The sequence below is a fragment of the Lissotriton vulgaris genome, chromosome 2_1 (genome assembly GCF_964263255.1).
Source record: "Lissotriton vulgaris chromosome 2_1, aLisVul1.2, whole genome shotgun sequence".
NCBI classification, from domain to species: domain Eukaryota; kingdom Metazoa; phylum Chordata; class Amphibia; order Caudata; family Salamandridae; genus Lissotriton; species Lissotriton vulgaris.
The window spans coordinates 947,707,353-947,719,668 of record NC_141687.1 but is presented as its reverse complement, the minus strand read 5'-3'; positions in this window follow the sequence as shown (position 1 = coordinate 947,719,668).

The window sequence follows — 12,316 nt, the reverse complement described above, 5'->3', positions numbered from 1 at the left end:
TTTTTTATATCCCCTGCATTACTCACTGGAACAGAGATAAGTGTATTTCCGAGAGTTACGTCTGATCATGCACCACTAGTTTTGGAGATTCCCTTATTAGGTGTACTTAGAACCCCATGAGTTTTTTTCTTTTGATAGGAAGCTTCTGCTCGATAATGCTTTTAAGGACTACATGAAAATGTGGATCAAGGATTTGTTTCAAAATAATCAGTACTCCACGTCGGTGGGGGTTCTCTGGGATACTTTTAAAACTTGCCTTAGAGGGGAGGTTCTGAGTTATGGTCTGTATCATCAAAAGAAAGCAAAATTTGAAGTACAGGAATTGTATACTAAACTGAAAACAGCAGAAGAAAGGCTTGCTCAAGGGATATCGCTCCATAACAACATTGTTGATCTACAAACCAATGTGGCTAGATGTCGGGCTAATATCAATCTCTTTTTTTTGTAAACAAACTTTATTGACTTTTCAGATCGATAGCAATTAGCAGCATATGAAGGCCTATTTCCTAGTAATTCCCAGCTCGAAGGTCCCTACGAACATACAGTGCTAAGGTCTATAAGTAAAGCCTATTACACATATTGACACATTGCTGCACAATGACTGAATCAGAATGGAAAACTAGACATAAATAAAGGGAATACCCTCCCTACTCTATGTTGCCCTCAAGCTATAGCCGCATCATGCATCACAACAATGCTACTCTAATAGAACTCCCATGCTAATATCAATCTCTTATGGAATAAGGAAAATGCCCTGAAATATTTAGTCGATAAAAAGACATTTCAAGAGTATGGTGAGGCGGTAGGTGGTTGTCTAGCTCAAAGGTTACGTTCTAAGGAGGCTTCCCATAGAATAGCCAGTTTAAAAAATGCGTCAGGAAATATGGTCCATGATCCCCAAGAGATTCTTAGCATTTTTCATATGTTTTGTACAGATTTATATACGGAACAGAAGCTGGGAGACCATATGAGTAATTTTTGGCTTCAACAAGTTTTTGAGCAGGTAGATCAGGAGGAGGTAGAGATGTTGGACAGCCATATCACTATGGAGGAGTTGGAGATGGCTATTAATACTATGACGATTGGTAAGGCTGTGGGGCCAGACAAGCTTCCTGCGGAGGTCTATAGGGCCTTCTTTCAGGATGTTAAAACAGATATCCTGTCCACCTTTCAAGCAGCACAAACTGGGGGGCATCACAATCTTGGGATGAAGCCAGCATTGTTGTATTCAGGAAGAAAGAAAAACCATCAGAGCTGCCAGATTCTTACCGTCCGATCTTGTTGGTCATCCGTGATGGAAAAATCTGTGCTAAGATTCTGGCGAATCGATTGGCTAAAGTTATCTCTTCTCTGGTCTCCCTACAACAACATGGTTTTATTCGGGGCAGAGGGACTGTGTGTCATATTAGCAAAGTCATGACCTAATTGGATATTGCTCTAGTGGAGTCAAGGGATCTGGGGTTGATTTTACTCGAGGCCGAAAAGGCGTTTGATCACGTTGCCTGGGACTTCCTTTGGGGAATATTGCAAAAAATGGGATTTGGTCAGGGGTTTATTCAAGCTATACAGATACTATATCGATCTCCTGTGGCCAGGATTTGCTCTATGGGGCTTGTGTTGGACCCTATAAAAATAGCAAGAGGTACACAACAGGGGTGTCCTTGTCCCCCCCCTCCAATATGCCCTGTACATTAATTCCTCCAACATACAAAGTTATTTGTCTGGCTAACCCGCAGTCCTGACACTCAGACTCGTCAAGTAATCGGTGAAGGAGTGCGGCTCAGGTGTTCTCTGGATTGGGACTGTGCCTCAGAGGTCCTCACCTCTGGGACGGAAGACCTCTGTTAGATAGGGTGCTGAGTCATCGAGGCCTCCGATTGTGGAGAAAGCGATTTGGTCCCCGTCTCATGTCCTCTTGGGCGAGAGTTGGTGCAAGTTCTTTTCCTGCAGCAGGTAGTTTGCCGCCCTTTAGACAGCGAGTGGCAAGGAGTTGAGGGCAAAGGTCTCCGCTGATCATTCAACAGTTTCTCTTCTGTGAGCATGTCCCATGCAGATGCCGGGGTGTCAAAGAAATACGACCTACCTTGTGAAGAATTTTGAGTTGTGCCGGAAAAAGTTGCATGTAGGACTTTGAAGGCCTCTGAGCTGCTGTTTAATGGCTTCATACGACCTGCATTTTGCTTAGACTTCCCTTGTGCAGTCGGGAAAGAGCAGAGATTTTGTGTGGGGGAGGAGGCAGGCCATTTTTGCCTTGAGGTTGGTGACTTCATCTTCCATTACAGACAGACGTCCCTCTGCTTCAGTGATGCGGCCGGTGACGTTGCGAGGTCCTGACGAAGAAGCGCCACATCTACTCAAACCTCTCCAATCTTGTTCTCAACCACTGCCTGCGAGGTGTGGATTGCTTGGAGAATCTTATCTAGCCCCCCTTCAATTGTAGCCTCTTTATCCGATGCTTCTCCCCCAGCTGGGGGTGCTGTAGTGGCGTATTGGTCAATAAATGGTTGGGAAAGGGGTGGCTTTGCTGCTTTATCCTCCCCCATAGCTCACCAGAACTGTATTTGTAGACTAGGCTATAGCTCCCTAGGGCCTCACTGTGGCATGCACGGCCCAGTAGCCGTCTAATGAGCCATGCCTGGCCAGTAGGACCAGAGTCTGCTGGCTCGCACCACCAGAGCCAGATATGTCCACAACTCCAGGACCCCCACGATGCAGGTCCATTAATAGCAGTCAGGCCCCCGCCAGCCAGTCCAAGAGGCCCCTCAATCCACAAGCTAGTGTTTTTGTCGGGGAGCACAACCAGCCCAAACTAAGGCTTTCCCTAGTCCAGAGAGCGCTGGCGGGCCTCAATCTACTGGGGTAGGGTGGAGCGCAGGGCCACAGCTCCAGTCGTCCTCAGATAAGTCCATGAGGCTCAGGGCCCCAGCCCCTGCTGGCGTGGGGAGGAAGGAAAGGGCACTACACCACCCACCAGGACCTCCCCAACTCCTTTGGCTCAGGCCCCAGGCCGGCAAGGGATCCACTCCAGTTCTCCTCTGCGTTGCAGCTCTTGGCACCACGCCCCCACCCACACGAACAGAGAAGGGAACACCGCCGGCCATGCCTCCTTCCTGTCACCTTTTGTGGGAGCCAACAGTCTCACTGCATCAGGCTTGCAAGTCTATCCCCTCTCAGGTGAGAACAGTAGGCCCATACTGGGCCATACAGGGGCTTATCTTCAGCCCCCTGGGAGCCAAGCACCATCTGTCATTTCCAGTAGAGGATCCCTCAGACAGTGCTGGGAGGAGTGGGAAAGGGCCGCTCAGATGGCACCCGCCCTCTTACTGAACATTTAGATCTGTGAGGTGCAGCCCGAGACAGCACAGGCCTCACCCCGAACTCGGGCCCAGGCACATCCCCTCACCAGGGCTGCAGCAATCACCTGGGATCAATGCACAGCAGCGCTTCGGCGTCTGCCTAGTCCACCCACTCAGGGAAGCCACTCACTCCCGCCTCTGTGCCTCAGCCACCCTTACAGCAGCTTGCCGACTCGAGGTTCGGCGGGCACCACACCCTCAAATGCAGGCCGGGACCGTCATCTTGTCTTCATCCAGAATCCTTGTACCTGCAGCATGGCGCCTAACTCTGACTGTTTCACCCTTGTTCACGGGTGGACGGCGGTTGTTGAAGGACGGTCGCTGCCACCTCTTAGTTGCCCCAATGCCGCGGGGGGTTGCCGCAGATGGAGGCGGATGACAGAGCAGTCCAGAGCACTCCTAGAGTGTGACCGCCATCGTGACGCCTAAAGCCACGCCCATGTGTCCTTCTTTTGCACTTCTTTATCCATTATACTGCTAAGTGTTCCATTTCAAAACATGATAACAGTACCTCAGTGGTCATCACACATGAAAACATAGGTAGGCGCAATAATGTTCCGACAGCAGCCGTGAACACTCTTCCCAAAATAAGTTCCAACCAGGAATCGGTTCCATTAGAAGGTGGCCATCTTGGGGAGGTTTACGTTCTAGTAAACAACAGCACCCAGAAGCAAGGCTCTCATGCAGCTGTACAGAGTTGCCTGTTACTGATTGCAGCTCGCTCTGGATACAAATACCGGGTCTCTGCCAGAATTCGGTGTTTGACGGAGCCACGGGCAGGCAGTGTTCTATGGGTGAGAGAGATGCTTTGACGAAGTAAGTACGGCACAGCCGATAGTTTAGGCCGCCATACTGTTGGGTTCCTACTGACCTCAACACCAGGACAGATAATTATTACTTTGTACCTAGTTTTTAAATCAAATCTTCTTCATGTAAACCAACAGTGTTTGACTACAAACGCTCCTCCTCTCCCGTGTTCATGCTCATGGGGTCTAATTAGGAAACCTATAATGTACGATTCTGTACCATTTTCTTCATCAATATTGAGGAGTGAAAAACCACCATCTGAAAGAAACGGGTTAGTATTAGATTCCTTACCTTAGAATTCCTTACCTTAGAATATCCCCAGGCGTCAGACTGGATCCGGAAATGTTTGCGTAGCAGTACCCTTGCGTGTCGGTAGGCGTTGTCTGCGGCTCCGCGTCCGTCGTCGGCGTCGTGGGCGCCGTGATGACGTCGTCGGAGTACTTAGACGCCGCCTCCGCATGCTGACGTCAGTTTTTCTTTTTTCCGCGCGAGCAGCGCAGATCCGGAAAAAGTGGTACCTTGGTCACTTTTTGACAAAACTTTTTTGTGATCTCTTTTGATCCTTTTTCGAGTCTTCGACTCCGAACGGTGCCGGTAGGGATGCCAGGTTTCAAGCCCTGTGAGGACTGCGACCGACTGATGTCGGTCACCGACCCTCACCGCCGGTGTCTCCACTGTCTCGGCGTCGACCACGACGACAAGGCCTGCCCCGACTGCCGAGCCCTGACATCGAAAGCTAGACGGGAGCGGTTCTGCAAGCGGCTCGAGCTCCGGCATTGGGCCCCGCACCGCGAGAGGTCCCGGTCCGGACGGAGGTCGAGGTACTGGTCGCAGGGTCGGAGCCATCATAGCTCTGGGAGTCGACATCACTCGTCAGGCTCGAAGTCGTCAGGTAAGCACAAGAAGTCGAAGATGCGTCATCGCTCTTCTGACTTCGCGCGACGCGGCCGGGGGTTCGGGTGACACCGCCCACGCGGCTCCGACGGAGTTGCGGGCGCCGCGACCTGCCCCATACCCTCCGGTCCCTGGGCAGCAAGCCACACTGGAGGAGGTCGAGCGCTTCCTCATGGCCATGAGGTCCCTCTCTCCTCCGACGGGCTCCGCGGCGCCTTCGGGCCCAGGGGACCCGTCTGGTGGCCCTAGCGGGTCGGGTGCTTTGGCCCCGACGCCGGCGGGTGCTTCGGCCCCGACACCGACGATGCCTTCGGGCCCGGCACCGCAGGACCCCACTGGATCCGCTTCCGGATCCAGGTCGTCCCCGGTTGACCTAATGACCTCACCGGCGCAGGTCCCTAGGGTGTCACCTCCGGCGCAGTCTTTGGGCGGCGCCGTCCCCGATACCTCCCTCGATCCGGTTCCGGCGTCGGAACTGCGCCCCTGGGCGCCGCTTTTGACGCTGCTTGGAGAGTTTTACTTCAATGAACCGGCCCCATCTTTTGACAACCCTGAATTTCAGGACATGGGTGATGAGTATTGGGAGGGGTCTGAGGACCCTCTGACACGTTTGTGTCAGTCCCAAGAGGACTGGACAGGTGGACTTGGGGATGCCAGTGGTCTGGACACTTCGCCAGACACTGGTTTCGTCTCACCCCCTACCGTGGCTACGGAGGAGGGGGCAACCTTCAGTGTGGTGTTGACGCGGGTGGCCAAGGCCTTGGGCCTTGAGCTCCCCGTCGCGGCAGTGAGGACTAACCTCCTCACAGAGGTCCTTAAACCGCAGTCAAGCTCGGCCGAGCCTCGGCTGCCGTTTAATGAGGCCTCGACTGACGTTCTTTAGGGAACTTGGTCCAGGCCCGCTACAGGTGCGCCTGTAGATAGGAACGTGGCCAGACGCCACCGCCCGGCCCAGGGCGACCCTTGTTTCCTGTCCACCCATCCCACCCCTGAGAGCCTGGTGATTCAGGCCTCCAACTCCCAGACCGCATTCCCGTCGGCTCTGCCCGATCGGGAATCCAAGAGGTATGAGCAATACGGCAAGAAGGTATTCTCCTCCCTCAGTTTGGGGCTGCGGTCTTCCAACACCGCATGCCTCTTGGGCCGCTACACCCACTCTCTGTGGGACGCGGTCGCGGACGTGCTGCCACAATGCCCGGCGGAGGTCAAGGCTAAACTCACCCAAGCCCTTGTGGAGGGTCGAGATGCAGCACGCTATTCTATCCGGTGTGGGCTGGATACCACCGACTCACTGGGCAGAGCGATGGCAACGATGGTGGCGATTCGTCGCCACGCCTGGTTGAGGTCCGCCAACTTTTCGGCCGATGTCCAGAATACCCTCATGGACACGCCGTTTGATTGCCATCGCCTGTTTGGCGACAAAGCAGACCATGCGCTTGAGCGCTTTAAGGACTCCAGGGCTACGGCCAAGTCCATGGGCCTCTCGGCCCCGCGCCAGCAATCGGGTGCCTTTCGCTTCTTTCGTGGCCAAGAAAGGGGCGCCCCCACACATGCTGCCAGCCACGTACCGCAGACTAATTATCAACGCGGTGGCGGCCGTGGAAACCGCTGTGGCGGCGGTCGGGGACAACGGCGAGGACAGTCCACACCTACCCCTGCAGCATCAACCTTAAAACCCTCCTAGTCCGTGCTTTCAGGCCCATGTGATACCAGTGGGGGCCAGGGTTCGCCATCACCACTTCCACTGGCGCACTGTCACATCGGACAGGTGGGTGCTGCAAATCGTCCGAAGGGGCTACTCCCTCCCCTTTGAGACAATCCCTCCAGCCATGCCACCGCAATTCCACCGTGTGTCGGTGGATCATTTGCGACTTCTGCAGGAGAAAGTTACGGCCCTCTTGCCAAGGGGGCCATCAAGCGCGTTCCTGGGCCAGAAGTAGGGTGTGGTTGCTACTCCCACCACTTCCTGGTACCCAAGAAGGGCAAAGGGGGCCTACGCCCTATCTTGGATCTACGGAACATCAACGGCTTCCTCCGGAAGGAGAAGTTTAAAATGCTGACACTGGCTCAGGTCTTAGCTGCCCTGGACCCAGGAGACTGGATGGTAGCGTTGGACTTGCAGGACGCTTATTTCCACATCCCCGTCCTGCCGGCCCACCGGCGCTATCTGCGGTTCACGGTAGGCCACGAGCACTTTCAGTTTACCGTGTTCCCCTTCGGTCTTACCAGCGCCCCACGGGTGTTCACGAAGGTGAGGGCGGTGGTCGCAGCTCATCTGCGCAGGTTAGGGGTTTCAGTCTTCCCCTACCTCGATGACTGGTTGTTGATGGTGGGCTCACCCCAGACAGTCGTCAGCCACCTCCAGACGACGGCAGACCTCCTGCACCTGCTGGGGTTCTCCATCAATGTGCCGAAGTCACACCTGTGTCCCTCTCAAAAGCTCCTCTTCATTGGAGCAGTTATCGACTCGGCGCAGTTTTGGGTTTATCCTCCCGAGCAGCGGGTTCGGGATATTCAGGATCTGATTCCAATCTTTCAGCCTTTATCCCGAGTCTCGGTCAGGTTGACGCTGTGGCTTCTGGGGCTGATGGCCTCCTGCATCCTTCTGGTGCATCACGCCGATGGCGGATGCGGGCTCTGCAGTGGGACCTGAAGTTTCAGTGGGCCCAGCATCAGGGCAACCTGTCCGACCATGTCCTGATCTCGGAGGGCACTGCAAGACAGCTGCAGTGGGTCAGCGGCAGATCCCTCTCCCTACCCCAACCGGAGCACGTAGTTGTGATGGACACGTCCCTCCAGGGCTGGGGAGGCCACATGGGAAAGGCGGAGATCAGAGGCCTCTGGTCTCCGGCGGAGTCCCGGCTCCATATCAACCTTTTGAAGCTGCAGGCAATTCATCTTGCACTGAAGGCATTCCTCCCCTCTGTCCGGGGGGAGTGTAGTGCAGGTGTTCACAGACAACACCACCGCCATGTGGTACTGCAACAAACAGGGTGGGGTGGGGTCGTGGACCCTTTGCCAGGAGGCTCTGCGCCTCTGGCAGTGGCTGGAACATCAGGGCATGACCCTGGTGGTTCAACACCTGGCAGGTTCTCTGAACGCCAGGGCAGACTAACTCAGCCGCCAGTGCATGATGGATCACGGATGGCGTCTGAACTCGGACGTGGTGCAAGGTCTCTTTCTGCAGTGGGGAGAGCCTTGGTTAGATCTATTCGCCACAGAAGAGAACGCGCAATGTTATTAGTTCTGCGCGTTGGAATTTCCAAGGCGGCACTCACTCGGAGACGCTTTTCGCCGCGAGTGGAGTTGTGGTCTGTTGTACGCCTTTCCGCCTATACCACTTCTGCCCAGATTACTGAAGAAGATCAAACGCGACCGGGCCCAAGTCATCCTTGTGGCTCCGGACTGGGCACGAAGGAACTGGTATCCCGAGCTACTCAGTATGTCAGTCGATCCCCCGGTTCGTCTGCCTCTTCAAGAGGACCTTCTGTCGCAGCAACAGGGGACGGTCCTCCACCCGAACCTGTCCAGTCTCCACCTCCATGCTTGGAGATTGAGCGGCGACAGTTGAGGCCATTTGACTTGCCTCCTGAAGTCTGTAATGTCATTCTGGCATCCAGGCGTCCCTCCACAAAGTCGGTATACGCCTGCAGGTGGAACAGATTTGTGGCACGGTGCACAGCAAAGGCTGTGGATCCTCTATCTGCCCCTCTTTCTGAGGTTCTTCTCTTCCTTTTTTCTCTTGCCCAGCAGGGCTCTGCTCTGGGCACTATCAAGGGCTACCTTTCTGCCCTTTCAGACTTTCTAAGGCTGCCTGATCAACCATCTTTGTTCAAGTCCCCTATTGTAACTCGTTTTCTGAAAGGCATCACACACACGTTTCCACCTGTTCCATTCGTGATGCCTCAGTGGGACTTGAACCTGGTTCTTACTTATCTGATGTGCGCTCCCTTTGAGCCACTTCATAACTGTCCTCGCCGCCTTCTTACTCTGAAGACTGCTTTCCTGGTTGCCAGAACCTCTGCCAGGAGAGTGAGTGAGCTCCAGGCTCTTTCATCCAAACCTCCTTTCCTTTCTGTCCATCCGGACAAGGTTGTGTTGCGGACTAGACCTTCTTTCCTGCCCAAGGTTGTCACGGCCTTCCACATCGGGCAGTCTATCACCCTGCCCATCTTCTTTCCGCCTCCGCATCCCTCTAAAGAGGAAGAGCGGCTCCACCGTCTGGACCCAAAACGAGCGCTCTCTTTCTATTTGGATCGCACACGCCAGTTCCGGGTGGATGACCAACTCTTTGTTGGTTACGTGGGCGCTAAGAAGGGACGGGCGGTGCTCAAACGGACCATCTCTCGGTGGGTCGTCTTGTGTATCAAGGCATGCTACTCCTAGGCTAAGAAGGAGCCTCCTGTTGGGCTGAGAGCCCATTCCACTTGGGCCATGGCGGCTACCACTGCCCTGGGCTGGGGAGTCCCCTTGCAAGACATCTGTCAGGCAGCCACGTGGGCATCGCTGCACACGTTTGCAAGACACTACTGCCTGGACAGCCAAGTCCGGAGGGATGTCTTCTTTGGCCGTTCCGTCCTCCAGGACTTTCTGGTGTGATTATTGGTTCGCAGACGCACCACCGGGGTTGGTATTGCTGGGGTATCTATTCTAAGGTAAGGAATCTAATACTAACCTGTTTCTTTCAGATGAACAAGTTACTTACCTTCGGTAACGATATATCTGTAAGAAACAGTAGTTAGTATTAGATTCCTTACCGCCCCACCCATCCTCCCCGTTCTGCGAACCGATATCTAGGGTTAAGGTCATCCCCTTTCAGGGCCCTAGTTTCAACGGCACCAGTGTTGGTTTTTAACATGGCTCTGCGTTTCTGGCGCGGAAAAGCTGTGTCTAAGAACTGACGTCAGCACGCGGAGGTGGCGGCTAAATACTCCGACGACGTCATCACGACGACGGCCGCGGAGCCGCAGACGTTCGCCTACCGACGCGCAAGGGTACTGCTACGCAAAAATTTCCAGATCCAGTCTGACGCCTGGGGATATTCTAAGGTAAGGAAATCTAAGGTAAGGAATCTAATACTAACTACTGTTTCTTACAGATATATCGTTACCGAAGGTAAGTAACTTGTTTTTCACTGCCTTACATTTTTTAGGCTGATGGGAAGTTTTAAAAAAGGCTAAGGTTTCTGCCCAACTGATGAAAATGTGTGTGTGTGTGTTTGCTTAAATGTTATAAGTACTGTTATGTCTTGCAAGTCATTTTTTAAACAGAGGGCAGCACTAATCACATGATTTATGCAATATCATGCATGAGGTGAAAAATATATCACAGAGAAAAAATATATCACTATTTTTTCCTCGCACAATTAGGGTGAAGATATGTAATGATAATATCAAAGAGCACCTAGACTACTAAATCTTTTTGCTTCTTACCTTCCAGATTGTCAAAATTAAGAAATTGTATATTCACTCTATTAAAGAATATTACCAAATAGGTATTGAATGAATGTCTTGCACTGAAATATATTAAACTGAAACACCAAGTAGGCTAACCGCACTAGGCATTAGTCAGACTCAGAGTGGTAACAGGGATCATTGTATTTGGTCCTGAAGAAGAAGCTTAGGGGTAGGCTTCAAAACATGTCGACCAGACTTTCTCAATGAAAGATAAGGTAGAGGCTACCACTAGGACCTACTTTCATATGAGTCTGCTGGACAGAGTCTTTACCTGCAGTGCATGTTTTCCTAATGTGGGGCATAGTGAGGAGATTTCATCATGTATCGCAAAGAACTGCTCGGCTGGTACGGAATAAGTTTCTCTGTCAGGTATCTGGGCCATCTGCCATTCAGTGCTTTATGAACTATGCAACAGATCTTGAATGTAATTCTCTTGTGTGTTGAAAGCCAGTGGAGTGAGCACAAGAGGGAGGGAGAGGTATTTCTGGCCGGCATATTCTGAATGAGGCGGGCCGCTGTGTTTTGGACCACTTGGAGTTTGTTAAGTAGAGACGCGCTAGAGGTGGCTAAAAGAGCGTCACAATATTCCAGGCGACTGATCACTAGTGCCTGTACTAGAGTTTTTCCGCACCAAAAGTTGGAGTAGTTGAAAGACTCTGTGCTGCAGACTCATCGTCTGAAAGTAATCAACAATGGGAGCACACTGCTAGCCTCTCCACCGGATCGCCCGTCTGCACTCTGGTATATGCAGTGCGTATGACTTGAAGAGTTGGGAAAAAGTTTGTGAGTGTTTCACCAAGGTTGGTGCAAGTAAGTACTTAATAATTCCAGTATCTCCAGACAAGAGACATGGCTCATGTTTCGGGATAGTATCCCTCATCAGTAGAGAAAAGTTCTGGGGTGGCAGAAAAGGCCACCAAACAACCCTCACAGGCTTCGTTGCCTCTCAGGCGCGCAGGTGAGTCTCCAAAAGCTCGTCAGCTTGGGGGCTCACGGGAGCCCTATAACAGGAATCAACGATGGGAGCACACTGCTAGCCTCTCCGCCGGATCGCCCCTCTGCACTCTGGTATATGCAGTGCGTATGACTTGAAGAGTTGGGAAAAAGTTTGTGAGTGTTTCACCAAGGTTGGTGCAAGTAAGCACTTGATAATTCCAGTATCTCTAGACACGAGACATGGCTTGTGTTTCGGGATAGTATCCCTCATCAGTAGAGAAAAGTTCTGCGGTGGCAGAGAAGGCCGCCAAACAACCGTAACAGGCTTCGTTGCCTCTCAGGCGTGCCGGTGCGTCTCCAAAAGCTCGTCAGCTTGGGGGCTCACGGGAGCTCTATAACAGGAATCACCGATGGGAGCACACTGCTAGCCTCTCCGCCGGATCGCCCCTCTGCACTCTGGTATATGCAGTGCGTATGACTTGAAGAGTTGGGAAAAAGTTTGTGAGTGTTTCACTAAGGTTGGTGCAAGTAAGTACTTGAAGATTCCTGTCTCTCTAGACACGAGACATAGCTCGTGTTTCGGGATAGTATCCCTCATCAGAAGAGAAAAGTTCTGGGGTGGCGGAGAAGGCCGCCAAACAACCGTCACAGGCTTCGTTGCCTCTCAGGCGCGCAGGTGCGTCTCCAAAAGCTCGTCAGCTTGGGGGCTCACGGGAGCCCTTTAACAGGAATCAACGATGGGAGCACACTGCTAGCATCTCCGCCGGATCACCCCTCTGCACTCTGGTATATGCAGTGCGTATGACTTGAAGAGTTGGGAAAAAGTTTGTGAGTGTTTCACCAAGGTTGGTGCAAGTAAGTACTTGA